The sequence below is a fragment of the Aotus nancymaae genome, unplaced genomic scaffold (assembly GCF_030222135.1).
Source record: "Aotus nancymaae isolate 86718 unplaced genomic scaffold, 86718_ANA_hifiasm-v0.15.2.pri h1tg000048l, whole genome shotgun sequence".
NCBI classification, from domain to species: domain Eukaryota; kingdom Metazoa; phylum Chordata; class Mammalia; order Primates; family Aotidae; genus Aotus; species Aotus nancymaae.
In genome coordinates, this window is record NW_026988462.1 from 13,709,902 (window position 1) to 13,734,640 (window position 24,739).

Here is a 24,739-nt window from a genome sequence, read left to right on the forward strand (position 1 = left end):
TTAAATTTTCTAGCATTTTACATTTCTGTTGTTATATAAGAAAATTCCCCTTTTCTTTAAAAATACAAACTGAAGTATTTAGGGGTAAAGAGCTCCAGCACATCCGAGGTGCTCGCAAGGGGTTCTGAAATACAAATATGTGCATACGTGTAAACTTCTGAATACAGAGAATGAAATAAAATGTTAACAATTATAAAACTGGGTAAATGTTCTAAGAAAATTAATTGTATTATTCTTGCAATGAACATGTAAGTTTAAAGCTGTAGCAAATCAAAAGATTTGAAAAGCAGCCTCCCTTTCTACATATCTTTCCATATTGTTCCATCATCCTCAGAAAAAATTGTGAGTTTTGGTCTCCTGGTCCTGCAAAATATTCCCAAGAAACTTCATTTTGTTAAGTGAATTGGTGCATTAAAATATTATAGGATGGTCACATAACATTTAAAAGGGAGTGTATCCCATCAAATTTTAACTGAAATAAGGATACAATTTATTTCATTTTTAAATATTTAAGTGTTCAATGTGCTAAGAAAAAGATACAAGTGAATTTAAAGGATTTTTCTACAGAGGAGACAATGAAGGATACATTCAGTCAACATTTCTATGCCTTATTCTCTCAACTAGTTTAATATGAAATTAGCTTTGTGTTTTGTCCCTTTTTCTCTAGTGTATTGTTTGTTATAAATCCCATGCTTTGGCTATGTTCTTTTCATAGTGAAATATGTTGTGCCTTAACATAAAAATTTTGCTGTTTCATTGAAAAAGATATTTCCCAGAGGCACTTTGAACCTTCATTCAAATAGATCCCTAGAAATCTGATTACATTGGTTCTCCTTATAAAACATGTATGCATACATAAATATCCTACATTTTGTCTAAAAATGTACTTAAGTAAAAAGAAAAAGAGGCTAATATCCTGTTATGCATAGTTAGTAGATATACTAATGTCCTAGATCAGGAGATAATATTATATAGAATTTAAAAATATTGTATTGTAAAACAGTGACTAAAAATGTATTAAATATAAGTAGCACTCAAGATTAGGTCATATTATGTGTTCTGGATGAAAATGTAAATAACTAAGCATATAGTAAACAAAAAGTTTTCTTTTCCATCTCAAATTAATGAAAAGTAGTCACTTTTTTTTTTATTAATTCTGATTTCCCCCATGAAGAGATATTAACTGAGCTTAAAGTTTCTAATTAAAGGAAAACATTCTCAATTACTTAGTTTTACTATGTCTTGATTTTAACCCAAATTAATACTACGTTATAGAAGTTACATTTAGAAAAGCAAGTTGCTAAAAACCTGTTTGTTAGCATTGTAATGTATCTTCATATTTAGTATAATAAAATAGGTATATCATAATAGTTATTGGCATTATAATTATTATATAAAATGGGTAATATGATTGTTTTTTATCTTGGTAAAAGAAAACAAAAGTGTTGTTGGCTTGTTAGTGTGAATGCCTGAAACAAAACTGTATCTTCAAACGACCTATTTCTTAGTATTAATATATTTGGTGCTTAAAACTTGTTAGATACACTTTTTACCACTTCACAAATATTGACCACTTTATACTCATAATAACCCTATGAAATAATTGTTTTTATTATCTTAATTTTAGAAATTTGGAACAGGAGGCCCAATGACTTTAAGCAACTTGTCCAGAATCCCATGCCTATTTTGCTTCTCAACAAGAAGACAGGTAAACATCTGATTATTAGTCTGATTTCTAGAAGATATGACATGTATATTTAACAATAAATGCAGTAGTCATTCAGTTTAAAGCTATAATTTTAAATAATATAAACAATAATTTGAACCAAACCTCAGCTTCCATAATGCTAACAACATTTTTTTGTGGTAAATATATTTGAGAAAGAACTCTACAGGTCACTGAATCTAAAAAATGCTGCTCCTTCTCCTCTTTGTCTTAGCAACTGAACTTAAATCTTAGTAATAAAAGTTTACTTTCTAAATTTTTGTAAGTAAACTTGATTTAAATTATTTCAATGTTATAATTCATAAATAAGGTATTTCATGGCAAACCATATAAATCAATGAACACAACTTATAGCACTACTATAGCCAACAGAATTTGTTTAAAATAGTATATGACAATTTGTGCATTTTTTTCAGGTGAGTGATGTGTATAGGAAAAAATGCATCATAAAGCATGTGAATTCATAATAGGAGCTACTAGTTTCACCAGGCTCAGCAGCTCAGTGCCTGCCCTGAAATATTAGACAAACACCCAATTAGTCAAGAAAGATGTGCAAAGGTTTTACTAAAATCTTTGTCCCATTATTTCATTTGAAAACCCTTGTCAATTCTCTTTTTAGGTACATTAAATGTAAATGTTATTTAATTAAAAAGCCAATAGTCCAATTAATCTCAATAACCCAATTCAAATGGTCAATGAATTTGAATAGACATTTCTCCAAATCAAATATATAAATTACCAATAAACACATGAATATAATACTAGGCATCATTAATCATTAGAGAGGTTAAGAGGCAAATTAAACACCATTTTAAATCCACTAGGATGGCTAAATAAAAGTGACTGATGATAATAAGTGTTTGTGATGATATGGAGAAATTAGCACTCTCTAATACTGCAAGTTGCAATGTTAGATAGTACAGCCACTTCGAAAATTATTTGACAATTTCTCAACAAGTTAAACATAGAGTTAATACAGCCCAATATAAATGAAAGCATTTTTCTAGTACATAACTGTATAGGAACCTTTATAAAAGGATCCATAACAACTGAAAGGGGGAAACACCTCAACTTCACATCAAATAATGAGTAAACAAGATATAGTTAAGTCTTGAAAAACAGGTTTGAACAGCATGGGTTTTGTATTAGTCTGTTCTCATCTTGCTGTAAAGATATACCAAAGACTGGGTCATTTATAAAAGCAAGAGTTTTACTTGATTCACAGTTCAGCATGCCTAGGAAGGCCTCAGGAAACTTACAATCATGGCAAAAGGGGAAGCAAACATGTCCTTCTTCACATAATGGCAGGAGAGAGAATGGGAACCGAGCAAAGGGGGAAGCTCCTTATAAAACCTTTAAATCTCATGAGAACTTATTATATGGAGAATAGCATGGGGTAACTGCACACATGACTCAATTAGCTTTTCCAGGGTCTCTTCCATGACATGTGGGGATTATGGGAGCTACAATTCAAGATAAGGTTTGGGTGGAGACATAGCCAAACCATATAATTCTGCCTTGGCCCCTCCCAAATCTCATGTTCTCACAATTCAAAACACAACTATGTCTTTCCAACAATCCCTCAAAGTCTTAACTTATTACAGCATCAACCCAAAAGTGCAAGTCCAAGGTCTCATCGAAGATAAGCCAAGTCCCTTCCATCTATGAACCTTAAAGTTCTAAAATGATGTCCTTTAACTCTGTGTCTCACATCCATGTCATGCTAATGCAAGAGCTGGCCTCCCATTGCCTTGGGCAGCTCTGCCCTTTGGCTTTGCAGGGTACAGCCTCCCTCCTGGCTGCTTTCACAGACTGACATTGAGTGTCTGCAGTTTCTCCAGCCACATGATGCAAACTGTCAGTGGATCTACCATTCTGGGGTCTGGAGAATGGTGGCCATCTTCTCACAACTCTACTAGGTGGTTTCCAGTTGGGACTCTGTGTGGAAGCTCCAACCTCACATTTCCCTTCCACAGTGCCCTAGCAGAGGTTTTGCATTTGGGCGCCACCCTTGAAACAAACTTCTGCCTGGCAATCTAGGTGTTTTCATAAATGCTCTGGAATTTAGGAAGAGGTTCCCAAACATCAGTTCTTGACATCTGTGTACCCACAGGCCCAACACCAGGTGAAAGCCACCAAGGCTTAGAGCTTGCATCCTCTGGAGCAATGGCCTGAGCTGTATGTTGGCCCGTTTTGCCATGGCTGGAGCTGAAGCAGCTGGCATGCAGGGCAACAATGTTCTGAGTGTGCACAGAGCAGGAGGACCCTGGGCCTGGTCTACAAAACCATTATTCCCTCCTAAATCTCTGGACCTATGGTGGGAGGGGTTGCCACAAACAGCTCTGACATGCCCTGGACACATTCTCCCCATTGTCATGGTGACTAACATACTGCTCCTCATTGCTACTTAAGCAAATTTTGGCAGCATGCTTGAATTTCTCTCAAGAAAATGGGTTTTTCTTTTGTATAGCATCATCAGGCTGCAAATCTTACAAACTTTTATGCTTTGCTTCCTCTTGAACACTTTGCCACTTAGAAATTTCTTCTGCCAGATACCCTAAATCATCTGTCTGAAGTTCAGAATTCCACAGATCTCTTGTGCAGGGACAAAATGCTGCCAATTTCTTTGCTGAAGCATAACAAGAGTCAACTTTGCTTCAGTTCCCAACAAGGTCCTCGTCTCCATCTGAGACTACCTCAGCCTGGACTTCATTTTCCATATCACTCTCAGCATTTTTTTGTCAAAGCCATTTAAGAAGTATCTAAGAAATTCCAAACTTTCTCACATTTTCCTGACTTCTTCTGAGCCCACCAAAGTTTTCCAACCTTTGCCTGGTTACCTAGTTCCAAAATTGCTTTCACATTTTCTAGTATCCTTATAGCAGTGCTCCACTCCACCTGGTACCAATTTGCTGTATTAGTTTGTTCTCATACTGCCATAAAGACATACCTGAGACTAGGTGATTTATCAAATAAAGAAGTTTAATTGACTCACAGTTCAGTATCATTGGGGAGGCCTCAGGAAACTTACAATCATGGCAAAAGAGAAAGCAAACACATTTTCCTTCACATGGTGGCAGAAGGGAGAATGAGAACTGAGCCAAGGCAGAGGCTCCTAACAAAGCCATCAGATCTCATGAGAACTTATTCACTATCATGAGAACAGCATAGAAGAACATACTCCCATGATTCAGTTACTTCCCACCAGGTCCCTCCCATGACACGTGGGGATTATGGGAACTACATTTCAAGATGAGACTGGGTGGGGACACAGCTAAATCATATCAGATTCCTTTAAATTCCCTTTTTTTATTTTTCCAACCAGCATGATTCTAAAACACAGTATTCACTGAATGAGTAACTATATATATGGAGGGACAACTTTTTTAATGTATAGGTTTTTCAGTGGCTACTGCAGGACTTGAGTATGTATAAATTTTGCTATACATGGGAGTCTTGGAACCATTCCGTGCATATACCAAGGGACTTGTATAATGTATATCCAAAGAATTGAATATTATTTGACAGTGAAAAAAATGAAGTATAGATGCATGGATAAAATTTGATAATATATGCTAAGTGCAAGAAGTCAGTCACAAAAGATGAGATATTGACTGATTTCATTTACATTTAATGTCCAGATTAGTTGGTGATAGGAAATAGAAGGGAGTGAGGAGCTGGGGAGTGACAGTTATGGGTACAGAATTGCTTTTTGGAAGTAAGATATTCAGAAAAATGTATTACAGTGCTGGCTGCATAACTCTGTAGATATTCTAAAGAACATTTCATGACATATTTTACATAAATAAATGGAATCAACCTATGTTGATGTTGGTGTATCCTACCAAAATATCTTTTGGAGGTAGAGCAGACAGGATAGCTGTTGCAAATAGAGATATCAAGCATATATTTTGTTGCTTTATGACTATTACCTCAGCTTAATTAATAATAGCATCCCCTTTTACTTTTAAAAGTTTCCTGAATTAAGTGATACATGACATGATAGCCAAGTGGATAAAATTACGTCCTTTCCTGCATCGGGAAGAAAAGTGCAGAGGGAGACTAAATGCATGATCAAGAGGTCTCTTTGGTCTGTTCAGTTTAAGATGCCTATTAGACATTTTTTGGGAGATGTTAGATAAATTATTATAAATGCAGTTTGGAAATTCAGTGGAGCTAATTTGGAGCTTGGGCATTTTCCCAAATCATATTTGCTCAATGAAACATTACATGAAACAAAGGGACTAAAGTATTAAACTTTGAGTAGTAAAGAAGTATGTTTAAATAGTGATGATAAATATAAATACAAGATTGATTTAAATGATGAAATTCTTTTTTATACCTCAACATTTAGATTTTAAATGAGATCACGTCACTGAATAATTCAAGATCAAATTTATGAAAAGCATTGGTGAACCCATCTAGAATGTCCATTGGTATACAACACTATTTTTCCCTATGCCTATAATAACCCCAGTTTCACAGAGAATGGATAACTTGGAATTGCCTTTCCCAGAAGTGTTTGACAGCATGATCCAAATTTAAATTCTGCCAAAGAAAAGCATGTGCTTGATATTTGGAAGGTAAAATAGAAATCAGGAGTCATTTTCTTCCTCCAGCTGTGGCTAGCAGAGGAGTGAGTTTTAGCAGGTGTGGGGTTTGCAGCAGTCTCCAGACACTACTCTGCAAATTACTCCTTCAATTCTTAGCTACTTGTGTCTGTGAGAAGTTAAATAAAATATTAAACAATCTAATTTAACTGAATTTTAAAGAAATAATTCCCTATAGTAACATATTAATTATCAATTATTTTTAAAGTATTATGCTGATATACTAGTTGGATATATAACAATATAATATACATCTTTATTAGCCTGAAAACCTTTTTAATTTTACATCATTCCTTATAATCTTAACAAGTTAGTAATTTACTTAATATTATAAATAATGAATATAATATATATTTATATAAACATTTATAAATATTTATATTAAATTTATGAATATTTATACATATTTGTATTTATATATTTATATTAAATATTAATATATATCAAATATAAATATATATAAATATAAAGAAATAAAATGGCAATTTTGCTTAAAGTAGATTAAATAGTAGATTAAATATATATATTTAATATATAGATATATTATCTATATTTATAATATAAAGATATATTTTCAATATTTATTATTTACACAATAGATATATATTTTTAAAATATAGATAATATATATATATTAAAATTTATATAGTATGTATTTTAATATAGATAATATATATATTTTTTTAAAATCCCAACATATAAAGAATTATAACAGGGCAATTGCCATATAACTATCATTCTTTTAAAATTGTAATTCTAAATGGTTATGTTAAGAATATCTAATATACAGTTATGTGTCATGCACTACAAAAATGATAAAGACAAATAAAAGCCAAGTCCAGAGTTTATTCAGGGAGATCAGGTCCTTAATGTGTGGTATTTCTAGGATACATTCTACAAACAATTTTGTAAATTTGAATTGAAAATTTAAATGTTATTAAGTAACCAAATAATTATTACAACTTTCCAAAAAAATTGCTATTCATTTTTTTCTAAAATTGTTTATTTCAGTATACAAAACTAGGACTTTAAGATATTTTAAAATATTTCAAAATCAACCCTAATAACATTGCTTCATGGCTCATTCAATGGAGCATGCAAGAGAAAGATAAATGGTTCAAAATATGAAAGAAAATACCATTTTTAGGAATGTAAAAATCTAAAGGATGAAATCATTATTTAAATCAGTGCAGAATTTTAGAGTTAGAATGTTTTATAAATATTGTTTTGTCCTTAAGTCATTTGTCTCCTAATATAAACAAACTAATTCATAAGACAAGTTGAGTTTATTGTTTACATTGATGAAGGTAAACACCACATTTCAAAGCTCTGACAGTATCTCTGAGAAGGTAAACTCCAAATCTAGTGATATTTGGAAGTTCAATTGAAGGAGGGTGGTTCAAAGAGAAGACTTGATTGGGTTTGGTAAAGCTAATAAGACCAATGTAAAATTGTTGGAATTTAAGAAAAGGATTTTAAGAGGAGAGATTTATAGAATCTTAGTGCCCAAATTGTTGATACTGTCTGTTGAGGAGTCATGGGTCTTTCAGAAACTTTTTATGATGATTATTCAAAGGATTTTTCTTGGGAATGGTCATTTAGGAAGATTAAAGTAATTCTAATGAAGACCATGGAATAGTAGAATCATGTTAATGAGGGAAGGTATTCTTGTTTCAGGTCCATAAGGGGGTGTAGTTTTAAGGGCAAGAACTTCCCAGTGCCATGCCCCTTACCATCTCTCTCCATCTAGGAGATTTAAAGGTTTATGTTTAAATTTAGTGGGCACGGGAAGAAACTAAGAGTCAATCACCCAGCAGAAGTTGTAAGGAACTCCTTTCGTTGGCCGGTCTTATCAACTTAAATGTCTGAGAGAAGATGGGAGTTCCTCCCAGGTTAAAAGTCCCCTTCTTCCAGACCCCTTCAGACTCCATGTTTGGATCCCCTTCCACGAACACTCTCGTGCTCATGGAAGCTGTTTTTCTCTATCCTGGATTTTCCCTCTGGAGTCCCCTTCCATGAACATTCCCTTCATGGAAGCCTGTCTTCCCCTCCTAAACTCCATCTCTCTCTCTATTCCCTTCCACTCAGGGTGGAGCTGCTTTCCTCTCCTGAATTTCATCTTTCTGGATTCTCTCACTCAGTGTGAGAGTTAGCTGTTTCTTTCTCTCTCCTTCTCCTGTTTCTCTCTCTCTCTTTCTAAATAAATCACTTTCTACCAACACTTTTGAGTCTGGCATTTACTGTGCACTGTGCTCTCTCATTCTTGAGAGGGCAGGAAACCAAGAACCTGGAGAAACATCCTCTCAGGGCAGCCAAGGGCACCCTGAACCCCTGAACCCCAAAATTACATTAATATAGTTAGTAAAGCATGGTTTATGTTGTCAGTGTCTAGGCTGAGTCTATAGGTAGGTAGGTAGTTTTGTTCCTCGAATGACAACCTTAACATTAATGTACACATAATCATACAAGTGTATCATTTAAATGATAGCATCTGAAAACTGGACTTTTAATAGTTTGCAATGACAATTAAATGAAATAAATGCCCTTACAGTATCTTTTCAAGCAACAGTGGAGCAGCATGTGCACCTACTTAGCATTCACACAGTCCCTTTGGAGACCAACGTATTGCCAGCAAATCAACTAAAGCCAAAGGAAGTTCAAAGTTTTCTCCAAGGTCATAGATATGGAGTAAATATTAGACATACTACTGCTGAATTTTTAAAATACAGATTCTGACTAACTAGGCTCAGATGGAGAACACAAAGAAAAGAGAAAGATACAAAACTAATACTCTGTAGAGATATAAAAATTTAATTTACCAGCCTAGAAATAAGAAATATTTGTTAAATTATTTGGGAAGATTTGCAATCATTATTTTAATTTTATTTTTGAGTAACTGTCAGTTTTCTATATATATGCTCTATACACTATCACAAATTTAATGTAAATAAGTAATGCACATTAGTTATCACATGGTTTCCATAGTTTAAGGGTATGGGAATGGAAAAACTGAGTCTACTACTGCGGTATTCATCGTCGCAATAAGGCATCAGGGCTTGGGACTCATCTGAGGTTCTAAGTCATCTCCAAGCTCCAAGCTTACACAGTATTGGTAGAATGAATTTCCTCAAAGCCTTATATATCAGGGAAAAGTTTCACTTCTTCAAAGACAGCAGAACAAGGAAAAATCTCTGATTTTCAGAACCTCTTTTAAAGGGCTAAACTGTTTAGGTCAAACCTAATAAGGATAATTTATTTTCTATTCACTTAAAGTCAGCTATTTAGGGGTGTTTATTAAATTTGCAAAATTATTTTACCTTAGCTATGCCACAACAAAACATGGTCATAGCTTTGTCATATTCTATTGCTTAAAACCAAGTTAATGACCTGTTCATTTAAGAGAAACATTGGAGTCATGTTATAGTACTGCCTATCACAAAAATCATTACTGCTTTAAAGTATTTATTAGAAAAGTATAATCTTTTCAACATAAGCTATTAGCCATGACTTATCTATACTTTTAAATAAACTTTTAATTTTTTTCCCTATTATTCACGGGACTACATCGAAGACACAACTTCAGCTTTGTAATTCTGATTAGTTTAATGGGTTGAATTATCCAGATTTATTTCTTTTTCACTGTAATAGTGAGTCAGATCCATTAGTAAACTGTTTCAAGAACATGTTGGTCTATACTGAGTATAAATTACTGTAATGACTCACAGGGGTCCATCCTACCTTTAGAAATAAAAATAGTTCATTATAATGGGCATATGCATGAATTCAGAATTTCTGATGATTTTATACAATGCTACTATGAATATTTTCACACATGTGTAACTATTTTTCTAAGTGATACCTGGGAGTGGAATACTTGAATCTCAGAATATATACATATTCACACTCATCAAGTATGCAAACAGTACTCCAAGGTTGTTAATCCAATTATAACCCAACTAGTGATGCATAAAAGTTCTCATTACCCTGTATGCCCCCACAACCCTTGGCTTTGCAGAGTTTTTAGTCTTATCAACTTAAATGTTATGGGTATTTCTTGGTTTATCATTGATTGTTGGATTCTATTTTCTCTATTTTTAATAATATTAAGCTTTTGCCCATTCCTTTACACAATTCTCTATTTTTCTCTGTATTGAGAGATATGAGCCTCATATGTATTCTCTATCAAAAATTTAACTGCTTACATGTATGGCATGCATTATCCTTAGCTGGTGGTTTGATTTTCTATTCTACTTATATTTTCATTTAAAAGAGGTTTTTTTCTGACTTTTAATGTAATATAGTCAAATTTAAAGTATTTTTCTTCATAGTGATTTTGTGTAGAGAAACAGAAGAAAAAACCTGCCCTCCTTTAAGTTATGTCAATTGTGTTTTGTATTATTTATTTATAAGATTAATTATCTACTTTTAACACTTAGATTTTTTTTTTTTTGAAACAGAGTTTCGCTCTTGTTACCCAGGCTGGAGTGCAATGGCGCGATCTCGGCTCACTGAAACCTCCGCCTCCTGGGTTCAGACAATTCTCTTGTTTCAGCCTCCTGAGTAGCTGGGATTACAGGCACGCGCCACCGTGCCCAGCTAATTTTTTGTATTTTTAGTAGAGACGGGGTTTCACCATGTTGACCAGGATGGTCTCGATCTCTTGGCCTCGTGATCCACCCACCTCAGCCTCCCAAAGTGCTGGGATTACAGGCGTGAGCCACCGCGCCCGGCCAACACTTAGATCTTTAATCTACTGAAATTGTTTTACTGTAAAACTACAGTTCATTTATTTCCATATGGATTCTTAATTGAATAAACACCATTAGTGAAAGTTCTATAATTTACACTACTCTTTTATAAAACCACATTTGTCTGTATATGTGACTGATGGCTTAGATCTTTTGGGTCACTATAACTAAATACCATAAACTGGGTGACTTATAAACAACAGAACTTTATTCCCTGCAGTTCTGGAGGCCGGTAATGCCAAGATCAAGGCATCACCAGATTCAATGTTCGATGAGGAATTTTTGGTTCATAGATGGTATTTGATAGCTGGATCTTCACAATGTGAAGGGGTGAATTAGCTCTCTGGTGTCTAAAAGCACACTATTCCCATTATAAGAGTCCTAATCCCATGACCTAGTAAATGGCTTTATATCTTAATTCCATTACCTTGGGATTAGATTTCAACACTGAAAATTTGAGGTGGACACAAACATACATACAACAGTACAGATATGTGAGTATATTTTTATATATTTTTTAGTCTATGCTAATGTTAGTACCATACCTTCTTAATTTATATAAATTTATATTAATGATTTCTTTCTAACAGAACATTTTAACCACTTTGTTATTTTTATTCAAATTGTCATATACATAATAGAACCAATATACTAATGTCTTTGAGAAAGAGTTGAAATAGTCATAAAGCCAAATGTTATCTAATATATTTCAAGACTTGATGCATATTTCTAAAATTGCACCCAATATGTAAAAATTTCTTTTCAAGTGGGAAACTACAAATAAAGAACTTAACTCAAACGTTGAAGTTGTGTATACAATATTTTGCAGTAAATAATTCATATTGCAGGTAATATTTGAAAATTAATGTTGGGAGAATTATATAATTCTACTAGTTTTAAAACATACATGCAAAATGATATGGGAAGAAGTTACATAAAAATTGAGTAAAAATAAAGCAACTATTTTTCTGGTTTACATTTTAATAATCTACTTTTAATTATTCATACATGCACTTATTTTAAATGTCTTCAATTTAATTTAATTTTACTATTTTTACATATACTTATGAAATATTTTTATTAAAAAATACTGTTAAGGCAACACTATATATTTGTTATGTGAAAAACACTTGCTTTTGCATGTTCATTAGCCACCAGAAACTTTCTTTGGCATTGACTCATAAATTTCTCACAACAAATGTTTGAAGTCTGAATTCTCATCACCATTTGAAATAATAATGATTAAGTACACAGGAGTTAATTAAATTGCCAAGTTTTATATGAATATTTTAGTGCAGATCTGTGATTCATGCTAAGGTCTTTTTAATCTGTGTTTTGTACTTTTTGCCTTAGCAACTATCTTAACCAAAATAAAATGCTGCATTTAACATATTTGTTTATTTAAAATATTTATATCTACGAAAAGCAAAATTGTTTTTATTTTTATGTTTTTAATATAATTTTTTTGTCTTCCTTTACCTAGGATCTATGATGGAATTTTTTTTTTCAACTTTTTTTTTAGATTCAGAGGTACATGTGTAGGCTTATTAATACAGGCAAATTCGTGTTATGGTGGTTTGTTATACAGAGCATTCTATCAACCAGGTACTAAGCATAGTACCCAACAGTAATTTTTCTGATCCTCTTCCTGTTCCCAATCTCCTCCATCAAGTAGGCCCCAGTTTGAATGTTTCCTTCTTTATGCCCACCAGTTCTCATTATTTAGCTCCGATTTATAAGTTAGAACACACATATTTTATTTTCTGTTCCTCCATTAGTTTACTAATGATAATGACCTCCAACTACATCCATGTTCTTGCAAAGGACATAATCTCATTACTTCTTACAGATGCATAGAAATACCTAGTATTTCCTGAGGCATGTGTACCACATTTTCCTTATCCAGTCTGCTATTGATGGGCATTTAGGTTCATTCCATGTCTTTGCCATTGTGAACAGTGCTACAATAAACATACGTGTGCATGTGTCCTTATGGTATAATGTTTGATATTCCTTTGGGTGTATACCTAGTAATGAGATTTCTAGGGCAAATGGTAATTTTATTTTTAGTTCTTTGAGAAATAACCACACTGCTTTCCACAATAGTTGAATTAATTTACACTCTCACCAGCAGTGTGTAAGCTTTCCCTTTTCTCCACAACCTTGCCAGCATCTGTTATTTTTTGACTTTTTTAAAAATAGCCATTCTGCAGAAAAACATTGCTCATAGACAGGAAGAATCAATATCGTGAAAATGGTCATACTGCCCAAATTTACAAGAAAAAAACAAATAACCCCATCAAAAAGTGGGTGAAGGATATTAATAGACATTTCTCAAAAGAAGACAATTATGTGGCCAACAAACATATGAAAAAGTTCATCATCACTGGTCATTAGAGAAATGCAAATCAAAACCACAGTGAGATACCGTCTCATGCCAGTTAGAATGGCAATAATTAGAGTCAGGAAACAACAGATGCTGAAGAGGATGTGGAGAAATAGGAACACTTTTACACTGTTGGAGGGAGTGTAAATTAGTTCAACCATTGTGGAATACAGTGTGGCAACTCCTCAAGGACCTAGATCCAGAAATAACCAGATAAAGATAAAGAAAATCTGGCACATACACACCATGGAATACTATGCCATATATACAGCCATAAAAAAGGATGAGTTCATGTCCTTTGCAGGGACATTGATGAAGCTGGAAGTCGTTATTCTCAGTGAAGTAACACAGGAACAGAAAACCAAACACCACTTGTTCTCACTCATAAGTGGGAGTTGAACGATGGGAACACATGGACACAGGGAGGGGACATCATACACTGGAGCCTGTTATGGAGTGAGGGGATAGGGGAGGGGTAGCATTAGGAGAAATACCTAATGTAGATGATGGGTTGATGGGTGAGCAAACCACCAGGCATGTGTATACCTGTGTAACAAACCTGCACATTCTGCACGTGTATCCCAGAACTTAAAGTATAATTTAGAGAAATGTAACCTTCATTTTCATATCTAAATATTGATTATTGTATTCTCAACTTATTTTAAATATATCCAAACCTGCACGTTCTGCACATGTATCCCAGAAGTATAATAAAAAAGAAAGAAAAAAATAGCCATTCTGACTGGTGTGAGATGGTATCTCATTGTGATTTTGATTTGTATTTCTCTAATGATTAATGATATTGAGCATTTTTTAATATGCTTGTTGGCTACATGTATGTCCCCTTGTGAAAATTGTCTGTTTTTATTTTTTGCCTACTTTTTAATGGAGAGTTGTTATTTGCTTATAAATTTAAGTTCTTTATATGTTTTTGATTGTCTGACCATTGTCAGATGCACAGTTTGCAAATATTTTCTCCTATGCTGAAGGTTATCTATTAACTCTGTTGATTGTTTTGCTGTGCAGCAGGTTTTAGTTTAATTAGATCTCATTTGACAATTTTTACTTTTGTTGCAGTTGCCCTTGGTGTCTTTGTCATGAAATCTTTGCCAGCTTCTAAGTCCAGAATATTTCCTAGGTTATCTTTACAGGGTTTTCATAGTTTTTGGTTTTACATTTTAGTCTTTATCTTGAGATGATTTTTTGTATATAGTGTAAGGAAGGGGTTCTGTTTCCATCTTCTGCAGATGCTAGCCAGTTATCTCAACACCATTTATTGAATATGATGGAATCCTTTCCCATTGCTTGTTTTTGTCAGATTTGCCAAAGATCAGATGGTTATAGATGTGTGGCTTTTTTGTCTGGCGTCTTTATTCTTTTATATTGGTCTATGTGTCTGTTTTGTACTATTACTCTGTTTTGGTTACTGAAGCCCTGTATTAATTGAGTAAGGTAATGCCTCCAGATTTGTTCTTTTTCTTAGGATTGGCTTGGCTATTCAGGCTCTTTTAGGTTCCACATGAATTTCAAAATAGTTTTTTCTAGTTCTGTGAAGAATGTCATAGGTAGCTTGATATAAATAACATTGAACCTGTAAATTGCTTTGGGCAGCATGACCATTTAAACAATATTGATTCTTCCTATCCATAAGTATGGAATGTGTTTCCATTTGTTTGTGTCATCTCTGTTGTCTTTGTTTTGCAATTGTATTTGTAGAGATCTTTTACCTTCCTGGTTAGCTGTATTCCTAGATATTTTATTCTTTTTGTGGCACTTGTGAATGGGATTATGTTCCTGATTTGGCTCTCAGCTTGGATATTGTTGGTTTATAGGCATGCTACTGATTTTTGTATATTAATTTTGTATCCTGAAACTTTGCTGAAGTTATGTTTCAGATCAAGGAGATACTGGGCAGAGACTATGGAGTTTTCTAGATATAGAATCATGTCTTCTGCAAACAGGGATATTTTAACTTTCTTTATTTCTATATGACTGCCTTTTATTTCTTTCTCTTGCCTAATTGCTCCAGCCAGGACTTCCAATACTATATTGAATAGAAGTGTGAAGGACTTCAAATACTATATTGATTAGTGTTGTCTGGTTTTGTGCCGGTTTTCAGGAGAATACTTCCAGGCTTTGCCCATTCAGTATAATTTTGGCTGTGGGTTTGTCATAGATGGCTCTTATTGTTTTGAAGTATGTTCCTTCTGTGCCTAGTTTATTGAGGATTATTTTAACATGAAAGATGTTGTATTTTTCTTCACCTATTGAGATAATCATGTGTTTCTTCTCTTTAATTTTGTTTATGTGATGCAGCACATTTATGGATTTGCATTAGTTGAATCAACCTGTTATCCTAGGGATAAAGCCTAATTAACTTATCATGGTAGATTAGCTTTTTGATGTGCTATTGGACTCAGGTTGCTAGTGCTTTTTTTAGAATTTTTGCATCATGTTCATCGAGAATACTGGCCTAAAGTTTTGTCTTTTTAGTTGTTTCTCTTTGCCAGGTTTCAGTATCAGGGTGATGCTGGCCTCACAGAATTAGTTGTGGAGGAGCTCCTCCTTCTCAGATTAAAAAAGAAAAGAAAAATTTTGGAATGGTTTCAGTAGGAATGGTACCAGTTCTTCTTTTTACATCTGGTAGAATTCAGCTGTAAATCAGTCTAATCCTGGGGTTTTTTTTTGGTTGGTTATGTTATTTGTTACTGATTCAATGTTGAAGTTAATTATTGGTCTGTTTAGGGATTCGGTTTCTTCCTGGATAAGTCTTGGGAGGGTGTATGTGTCCAGGAATTTATCCATTTTTTCTAGGTTTTCTAATTTGTGTGCAGAGAGGTGTTCATAGTAGTCTCTGACCGTTATTTGTATTTCTGTGGGGTCAGTGGTAACATCCCTTTGTCATTTCTAATTGTGTTTATTTGAATTGTCTCTCTTTTCTTCTTTATTAGTCCAACTAGTAATCTATCTTCTTAATTTTTTTTAAGTAACAAAAGCCCAGATTTGTTGATCTTTTCAATGTTTCTTTTCTTTCTGTGTGTTTGTCTCAATCTCCTTCAGTTCAGCTCTGATTTGGTTATTTCTTATCTCCTGCTAGCTTTTGGGTTGGTTTGCTGTTGCTTCTCTAGTTCTTCTAGTTGTGATTTTAGATGGTTAATTTGAGACCTCTAACTTTTTGATGTGGAAGTTTAGGTTTAATTTTCCTCTTAACAGTGCTTTCGCAGTGCCAGAGATTCTGGTGCATTGTATCTGTGTTCTCATTAGCTTCAAACGACTTCTTGATGTCTGTCTTAATTTCGTTATTTGTCCAAAAGTCACTCAAGAGCAGGGTGTTTAATTTCCATGTGAATGTATGGTTTGAGTGACTTTCTTTGTATAGAATTATATTTTCATTGTGCTGTGGTCCAAGAGTGTGGTGGTATAATTTTGGTTCTTTTGAATTTGCTGAATATTATTTTATGTTAGATTTTATGGTTGATTTTAGAGTATGTGCCATTTGGAAATAAGAAGAATATATATTCTGTTGCTTTGGGTTAAAGAGTTCTTTAGATGTCTATTAGGTCCATTTCATCAAATTTGAGTTCAAGTCCTGAATATCTTTGTAAATTTTCTGTCTTGGTGATCTAATACTGTCAGTGAGGTGTTGAATTCTCCCACTGTTATTATTCAGGAGCATAAGTTTCTTCATAGGTCTCTGAGAACTTGCTTTATGAATCTGGGTGCTCCTGTGTTGAATGCATATATATTTAGGATAGTTAGATCTTCATGTTGAATTAAACCTCTTACCATTATGTAATGCCCTTCTTTGTCTTTATCTTTGTTAGTTTAAAGTCTGTTTTGTCTGAAATTAGGATTGCAAACCCTGCATTCAATGTAGATTTTTCTCCATCCCCTTATTTCAAGCCTCTGGATATCATTGCATGTGAGAGAGGTCTCTTGAAACAGCTAACCACTGTGTCCTGCTCATTTTTCCAGCTGGTCACTCTGTACCTTTTAATTTGTGTGTTTAGCCCATTTACATTCAATATTAATATTGATATGTGTAAATTCGATCCTGTCATCATGTTATTCACTGTTTGTTATGCAGGCTTGTTTGTGTGGTTGCTTCATATTATCATTATTCTGTGTGCTTCAGTGTGTTTTTGTATTGGCTGGTAACCATCTTTCCTTTTCAAATTTAGTGCCTCTTTCAGAAGCTCTTACAAGGCAGGTCTGGTGATAACAAAGACTTAAGCATTTGCTTGTCTGAAAGTGATCTTATTTCTCCTTCACTAATGAAGCTTAAATTGGTTGGATATGAAATTCTTGGTTGGAGATATTTTTCCTTAAAAATATTGAATATGGTCCCCCAATTTGTTATGGCTTATAGAGTTCTGAAGGTCTACTGTTAGCATTATGGGGAAGAAGTGTGGGATCCCAGGGTCTTCCACTCATTCACTATTTCCTTGGGTAAGGGAGCCTCTCCTGGCTCCATGGGGTTCCCTTTGTAGGTGACCTACCCTTTCTCTCTATCTGCCTTTAACATTTCTTCTTTCATTTTGATCTTAGAAAATCTGATGATTATGTGTCTTTGGGATGATTGTCTTGCATAGTATTTTTCAAGGGTTGTCTGCATTTCCAGAATGTGAATGTTGGCCTCTCTAGTGAGGTTGGGGAGGTTTTCATGAATGATATCCTGAAATACATTTTCCATGTTGCTTGCTTTCTCTTTGTCTCTTTCAGGGACACTAATGATTCATAAATTTGGTCTCTTTACATCATCACATATTTCTTTACATAATCACATATTTTTGTTCATTCCTTTTCTTTATATTTTCTTGGGGAGTGCACCTTGCCTGCTGCCAAGCAGCGGGGAGTGGTTGGGATCTGTGTGAAACAGACTGGCTTCATCTCCTTACAGTTACTGCAGCTTGCTGGAGGTCTGGATAAATAACTTAGGGTCTTTGTTCCTTCTTAAGATAAAGAACTTAGGGTCTTTGTTCCTTCTAAGAACAGCAGAGGCAGTGATGGAAGGGCTTTTGGTTGCCCTGGTAGCTCCACCTCTGACAGACATAGAGATATTGCTATTGAGAGTGTTCAGTCAGAAGGTAAGGCAGCTGCACTGCTAGCCAGAGCTAGGGTTTCTACTTGTTGGGGAGCATGGATCAAGGGCTCACAGGAAGGAGCCCTTGATTCTCTTAGGGTGGTTGAGGCATACTCTAAGCGCTGGTGTAGCTCTCAAGTTTTGTTTCTTCCCCAGACCCAGGGCAACAGGAGCAGAACCACTGTTGTGGCAGTGGCAGAGGGGCTGTTGGTTCCTCTGGGAGCCTCTCCCCAGTCAAACTCAGAGCCACTACCAGTGGGTATGCTCAGCCTGTAGGGCCTCTGTTCTGCAGTCCTGAGCTGGGGGCCTGCCTGGTTGAATGTTGTGAGTGGGGTTTCCCAGGGTGAAAAGACTGGTCTCCCTGAAGTATGGTGGCTGCTCTGTGCTAGAAATGCCAGTGTAGTGACTAAGCCCTTTCTTCCTTCCTCAGCTGAGGGTGGTTAGGGTGTTACAACTGCAGCTGGAATAATGGAGGAGCTGCAGGTTGACTCTGTGATTTTCTCTTCAGAGAACTATTGAGCCACCTCTGATTTAGGTGATTGGGTAAGGGCATTTAGGTTGTGCTGGAGTCCCAGGACAAAAGGCTCTGCCCAGTAAGGAGAAGTGAATTATGGCACCTGTGTGAAGGACATTCCCATCACTTTTTTTGTGTGGCTGCTGCACTGTGCTAAAGATTTGCACCAGCCCCCCTTCCCCTTGGGACTCTCCAGAGCCTGGAGGCAGCAAAGGGAAAGGCTGTGAAGTAGAAAAGATTACAGCCCAACCCTCCCTCTGTGAGCTCCATCTCAGGGAAACAGAGTGGGTGAAGGCCTGAGAACATCGTGGTGAGTGGCTAGAATCACAGGTCAGTGGGTCTTGGTCTGTAAGGTGCCATAGAAGTGAGGCCTGCAGGTCATCACTGCTCAGCCCCCTGTACTCAGCCCCTTTCTTGGAGTAATGGAAGGAAGGCTAATCACCCCCTTTGCCAGAGCTCCAGCTACTTATTGCCTGGATGCCCAGGGATCCAGGGCCCCTGGGATTCTGCATGTGTCTGAGCAGCAGCTCTACTAAGACACCATGTAGCTCTGCATGTCAGACTGAAGGCTCTGGTGAAATGGGTTCATAGGTGACAAAGATCCATGGAAGAAGTGTGGGACCCCAGGGTCTCCCACTCATTCACCATTTCCCTGGGTAGGGAAGCCTCTCCTGGTTCCGTGTTACTCCCAGGTGGACAGTTACCCTGTTTTGCTCCTATCCTTTCTCTGCTGTTTCATTAGCTAACCCCAATTAGTGCACCTGAATATTTCAGCTGAAAGTGTAGTCACTCATCACCTTTATTTCTTTCCATGGAAATGGCTCACACTAACCACTTCTTGTCAGCCAAGAAGTGTGAGCCATTTCCATGGAAAGAAATATAACATAACATTTTCCTCAATAAAACATTTTACATGCTTATGCCACCTAAATTCTTATAGTTTTTTTCTAAAATTTTAATATTTTTTCTAGTGTGATATTAAATATCATACAGAGATTTGCTATCAATTCCTTAATAAATGTATATATACTCAGTATTTCCATGTAACATGTTGATAATTATTCATTTATACCACTGATATCTGAAGTAACAATACAGTTTAGCCAAATTCAGTACTCATATACTTAAGTTTTCTACAATGGTTATCTTGTCCTTAGGAAAGACAGCAACATGGGTCTAGACTATATCAGATTAGCCCATAAGGAACTTAGAACATTTTTGTGTTTGTGCTGGGAAGCTACCAAATGTGCAAACTACCAGAGAACATCGTTCTGAATAAAAACCTAGCTAACAAACACTGAATTTAGAAGCAGGATTTTAAGAAGCTCTCCCCAAAAGACTGAATTTTGTAAATGTCTCCAATGAGCCAGACAATATCTTCCCTTTATAATCACTGGTGCCAGTGATAACATGAGGTGTCCTATGTTAGTTGTAGAAAGTATGTTGCAGCTTTATGTACATCTGTGTGTGTGTAAATTTTAATATTAGAAAGGGGTGCAATTTTCCCTTAACATGGAGTTCTAAGTGGAGCCAACCCAAGGCTGAACCAAACTAATATTTCAAGTGATTTTACAAAGACTTTTATCCAGTATCATGCTCAGGGTTGCTCTCAGTATCTACTCCTGTGGCCAAAGGAAAAAGCATTTTTCAAAACTATCTTCAGAACTTTAACTTGGGATTCAATGATGAAGATCATTGTGAAAAGCTAAGGTGTGTGAAAAGCTGAGGTGTTATTTTCTTCAGGTTGTTTATAACTCTCCAAATGTGTTTGAAACATCTGCTCATTGGAAAGAAGAGACAAAAGTTGTTTCCCAGTTTGAATGTTTCATTCTCTAATTCAATGTATGAAAATATATGTTCATACTTGATTTTATCCATCTGAAAAAAATAACTCTTTGCATTTTGTGTTAGAGATATTACTGCCTGAGAGAAAGCTATGCTAGCTATCATGCAAAATGTTTCAGATGCTCAATGCACCCATGCACACTATTATGTTCCCCATTATTATTTAAGCATCTGCCTTAGTTTATGCTATCACATCCATCCTCAGAATATAAAATCCATTCTAAAACATTTGAACACCTTAAAGAGAACCTTCATTTCCTATGTTCTTATCATTTGTAGGGGCTAATATTTATCAGACTTTTCACTTCATCATAAGCAGTGATAAGAATTTTCTTAAATTATACTTTATGACACTAAACTACACACAAGACGATTTAAATGTAATTTGTTGTGCAGAAAGTATTTGCTCAAAAAATATTAATTGATCTCAGTGTACAGACATTAATTTAAAAACACAATGAAATATAATCAAGGTTGACAAGAACCTGCTTGTATTATCTCTGAGTTATGGTAATTTCTCAGTAGTATAATGATCTCTAATGAAAATAAAAAACCATAAGGACATAGGACCATAATAAATTTTCAGTTGGAAATCAGATTGTAAGTAGGTAAAATAGAAAGGTATTTTTCTTTCAGAGGGAGAAAAAAGACTTCCACAAACTGAGAGCTTCATTGAGATTAAGATTATTTAAGATTCACTTATTCATGACAGAAAAATTATCTTAATAGTCTTTGAAACTTTTGAATGTTCAACATTTAACAAAATTTTAAATCATTTATCTATTTGGTTACATCCAATACCAGTATGCAATACCTACAATTGTCTTAGAGTAGGTATCAACTTTTATTTCATTATATTGTATTGCATATCTAATTTGCCATAACAGGATAAGTAATTAAAAATTGTATACATGTTGAATATTTTGAAAGTATCAAGTTACTTTTTTTGAATAAATTTTAATGCTAATATCCAATGAATTGAAAAATATAATTAAAACTGGTTATTCAAGAGTGGCATGAGTTTAAATCTCTAATAAATAATTTTATCCAAGTCAGTTTTACCAGACTCCAAGACCATAAAACAGCAAGTAGCTATGAAGAATGCATGTGGCTACTTTTATGTTAATTTTTCAAAAATAAATTTGGAATCATTTTGAAATTAGATAACTTTAATGACCAAATTTTTTTGTTACCTTTGTGTTTGCTATGTGTAAATGTAACTCACAGCATGTCAAATAGGATTTAGAAGTGTGAAAATTTACTTTTTTTACATTAAAGTGAAAGAAAAATATAAAATTCTGAATCAACTCACTTAATGCAATTGTTTTGTCCACTTATCCAATAGCTTGGAGTGGGAAATTGGGATTATTCAAAAAGGTAATACATTCAAAGACCATATCAGCAAAAAAAATTCTAATTTGACCTTTGCTTATACTTAATTATTTTTATCAGACATAAGAAAAAAGAAGCAGACAAGCATTTCCTCCTAGTATTTAAAAGATCAAAAGAAAGACTTATTTGAGGCCAATGACTAGAGCAGATTGATACGGGGAGACCAAGTATTCACTGAATAGAGTAAAATGCAAAAGATTCTCAAATTATTTGTTACCAATTATGTAATTCAGTATACAAACATCCAGTGGAATGTGATCATTTTAAAATAAAAATGAATGTTACAAAAATTGGATTTAGCAGTATTGAGCCATTGAATAACAGGATTTTTTTTTTTTTATTAAGGAAGGAATGAGGGAGAGAGGGAGGGAAAGAGGAAGTGAGGGAGGAAGAGAAAAAGAAAAGAAAGAAAGAGAAAGAGAAAGGGGGAGAGAGAACAGAAGTCTTGCTCTGTTGCCCAGGCTGGAATACAATCTAAAAATAGGTATTAAAAACCTCTTTTATGCCGATAATTGTGCTTAACAGCGAAGACAGGAAGGAATAGGGAAGAAAATAACAAACAAACAGCCAACCAATATTTCATTTAAGTCTGTGAAATGCTATGCAAATGCTGAAGAGTGATTTACTTCCAATTATGTAGTCACTTTCAAAATAGGTGTAATGTGATAGTGAGAAAAATATATGTTCTATGGAGCTGGGGTGAAGAATTCTGTAAATATTCACTGAGTTTACTTGTTCTAGGTCTGAGTTCAAATCATAATGTCCCTGTTAATTTTCTATCCTTTGGTCCATTGAATATTAACAATGTGGTGTCAAAGTCTCCTGCTGTTATTGAGTCCAAGTCTCTTTATAAGTCATTAAGAACTTGTCTTATGTATCTGGGTGTTCCTATATTGGGTGCATATATATTTGTGATCATTGACTCCTGTCATTGCATTAATCCTTTTACCATTATGTAATGTCCTTCGTTGTTTCTTTTGGTCTTTGTTACTATTAAAGTCTATTTTGTCAGAGACAAAAGTTACAACTCCTGGTTTTTTTTTTTCTCTCCATTTGATTGGTACGTCTTCCACCAACCCTTTGTTTTAAGTCTTAGTATGTCCTTGCTTATGAGATGGATCTGGTTACAGCGTACTGATGGGTTTTGACTTTTTATTCAATTTGCCTCCCTGTGTCTTTGATTGGGGCATTTAATCTATTTAAATTTAGGTTTAATATTGATATTTGTGAGTTTAATATTGTCATTTAATGCTAGCTGGCTATTTTTCCCATTAGTTGATATAAATTCTTCATTATGGAGATACTCTTTACCTTTTGGTAAGTTTTTGGGATGACTGATACCGGTTGTTCCTTTCTGTGTGTAGTGCTTCCTTCAGAAGCTCTTGTAAAGCAGGCCTGGTGCTAATGAAATCTCTGAGTCCTTGCTTGTTCGCAAAAAATTTTATTTTTCCTTCATTTATTAAGCTTAGTTAGGCTGGATATGAGATTCTGGGTTGAAAATTCTTTTCTTTAAGGATATTGAATATTGACCCCCACTCTCTTCTAGTTTGTAAAGTTTCTGCTGAGAGTCTGATAGGCTTCCCTTTATGGGTAACCTGACCTTTCTCTCTAGCTGCCCTTAGAATTTTCTTCTTTACTTCAACTCTGGTGAATCTAGCGATTATGTGTCTTGGGGTTGCTCTACTTGAGGAATATCTTTGTGGTGTTCTCTGTATTACCTGGAGTTGAGTATTGCCCTGCCTTACTAGGTTAGGAAAGTTTTCCTGAATAATATCCTGAAGAATATTTTCCACCTTGGATTCTTTCTCTTCATGACATTCAGGTACACCTATCAAATGTAAATTAGGTCTTTTCACATAGTCCCACATTTCTTGGAGACTTTGCTCATTCCTTTTTACTCTTTCTTCTCTAATCTTATCTTCTCATTTCATTTCATTAAGTTGGTCTTTGACCTCTGATATCCTTTCTTCTGCTTGATCAATTCAACTGTTAAAACCTGTGCATACTTCACGGAGTTCTTGTATTGTATTCTTCGGTTCCATTAATTCACTTATATTCCTCTCTAAATTGTCTATTCTCATTAGGATTTCGTCAAACCTTTTTTCAAGGTTCTTAGTTTCTTTACATTGGGCTAGAACATGTTCTTTTAACTCACCGATGTTTCTTATTATCCATATTCTGAAGCCTAATTCTGTTAATGGAATGCACTCATTCTCCATCAGGCCTTGTTCCCTTGTTGATGGGGAACTGTGATCCCATGTAGAGGGAGAGGCATTCTGATTTTGGGTATTCTCAGCCTTTTTATGCTGGTTTCTTCCCATCATTGTAAATTTATCCACCTGTCATCTTTGTAGTTACTGACTTTCAAATTAGGTCTCTGAGTGGACGTCCAACTTGTTGATTCTCAGCACCGAAATCTGAGCAACCCACTGCGC

General features: G+C 34.8%; 1 long non-coding RNA gene across 1 annotated transcript in view; it reads left to right on the top strand.

The window, feature by feature from the left end:
• Positions 1-24,739, top strand: part of LOC135268964 (uncharacterized) — a 396,879-nt gene that overhangs the window by 249,248 nt on the left and 122,892 nt on the right. Inside the window, exon 3 of the long non-coding RNA XR_010337296.1 lies at positions 1,628-1,708. This is a non-coding gene — a long non-coding RNA (uncharacterized LOC135268964). The remainder of the gene's footprint in view (positions 1-1,627; positions 1,709-24,739) is intronic.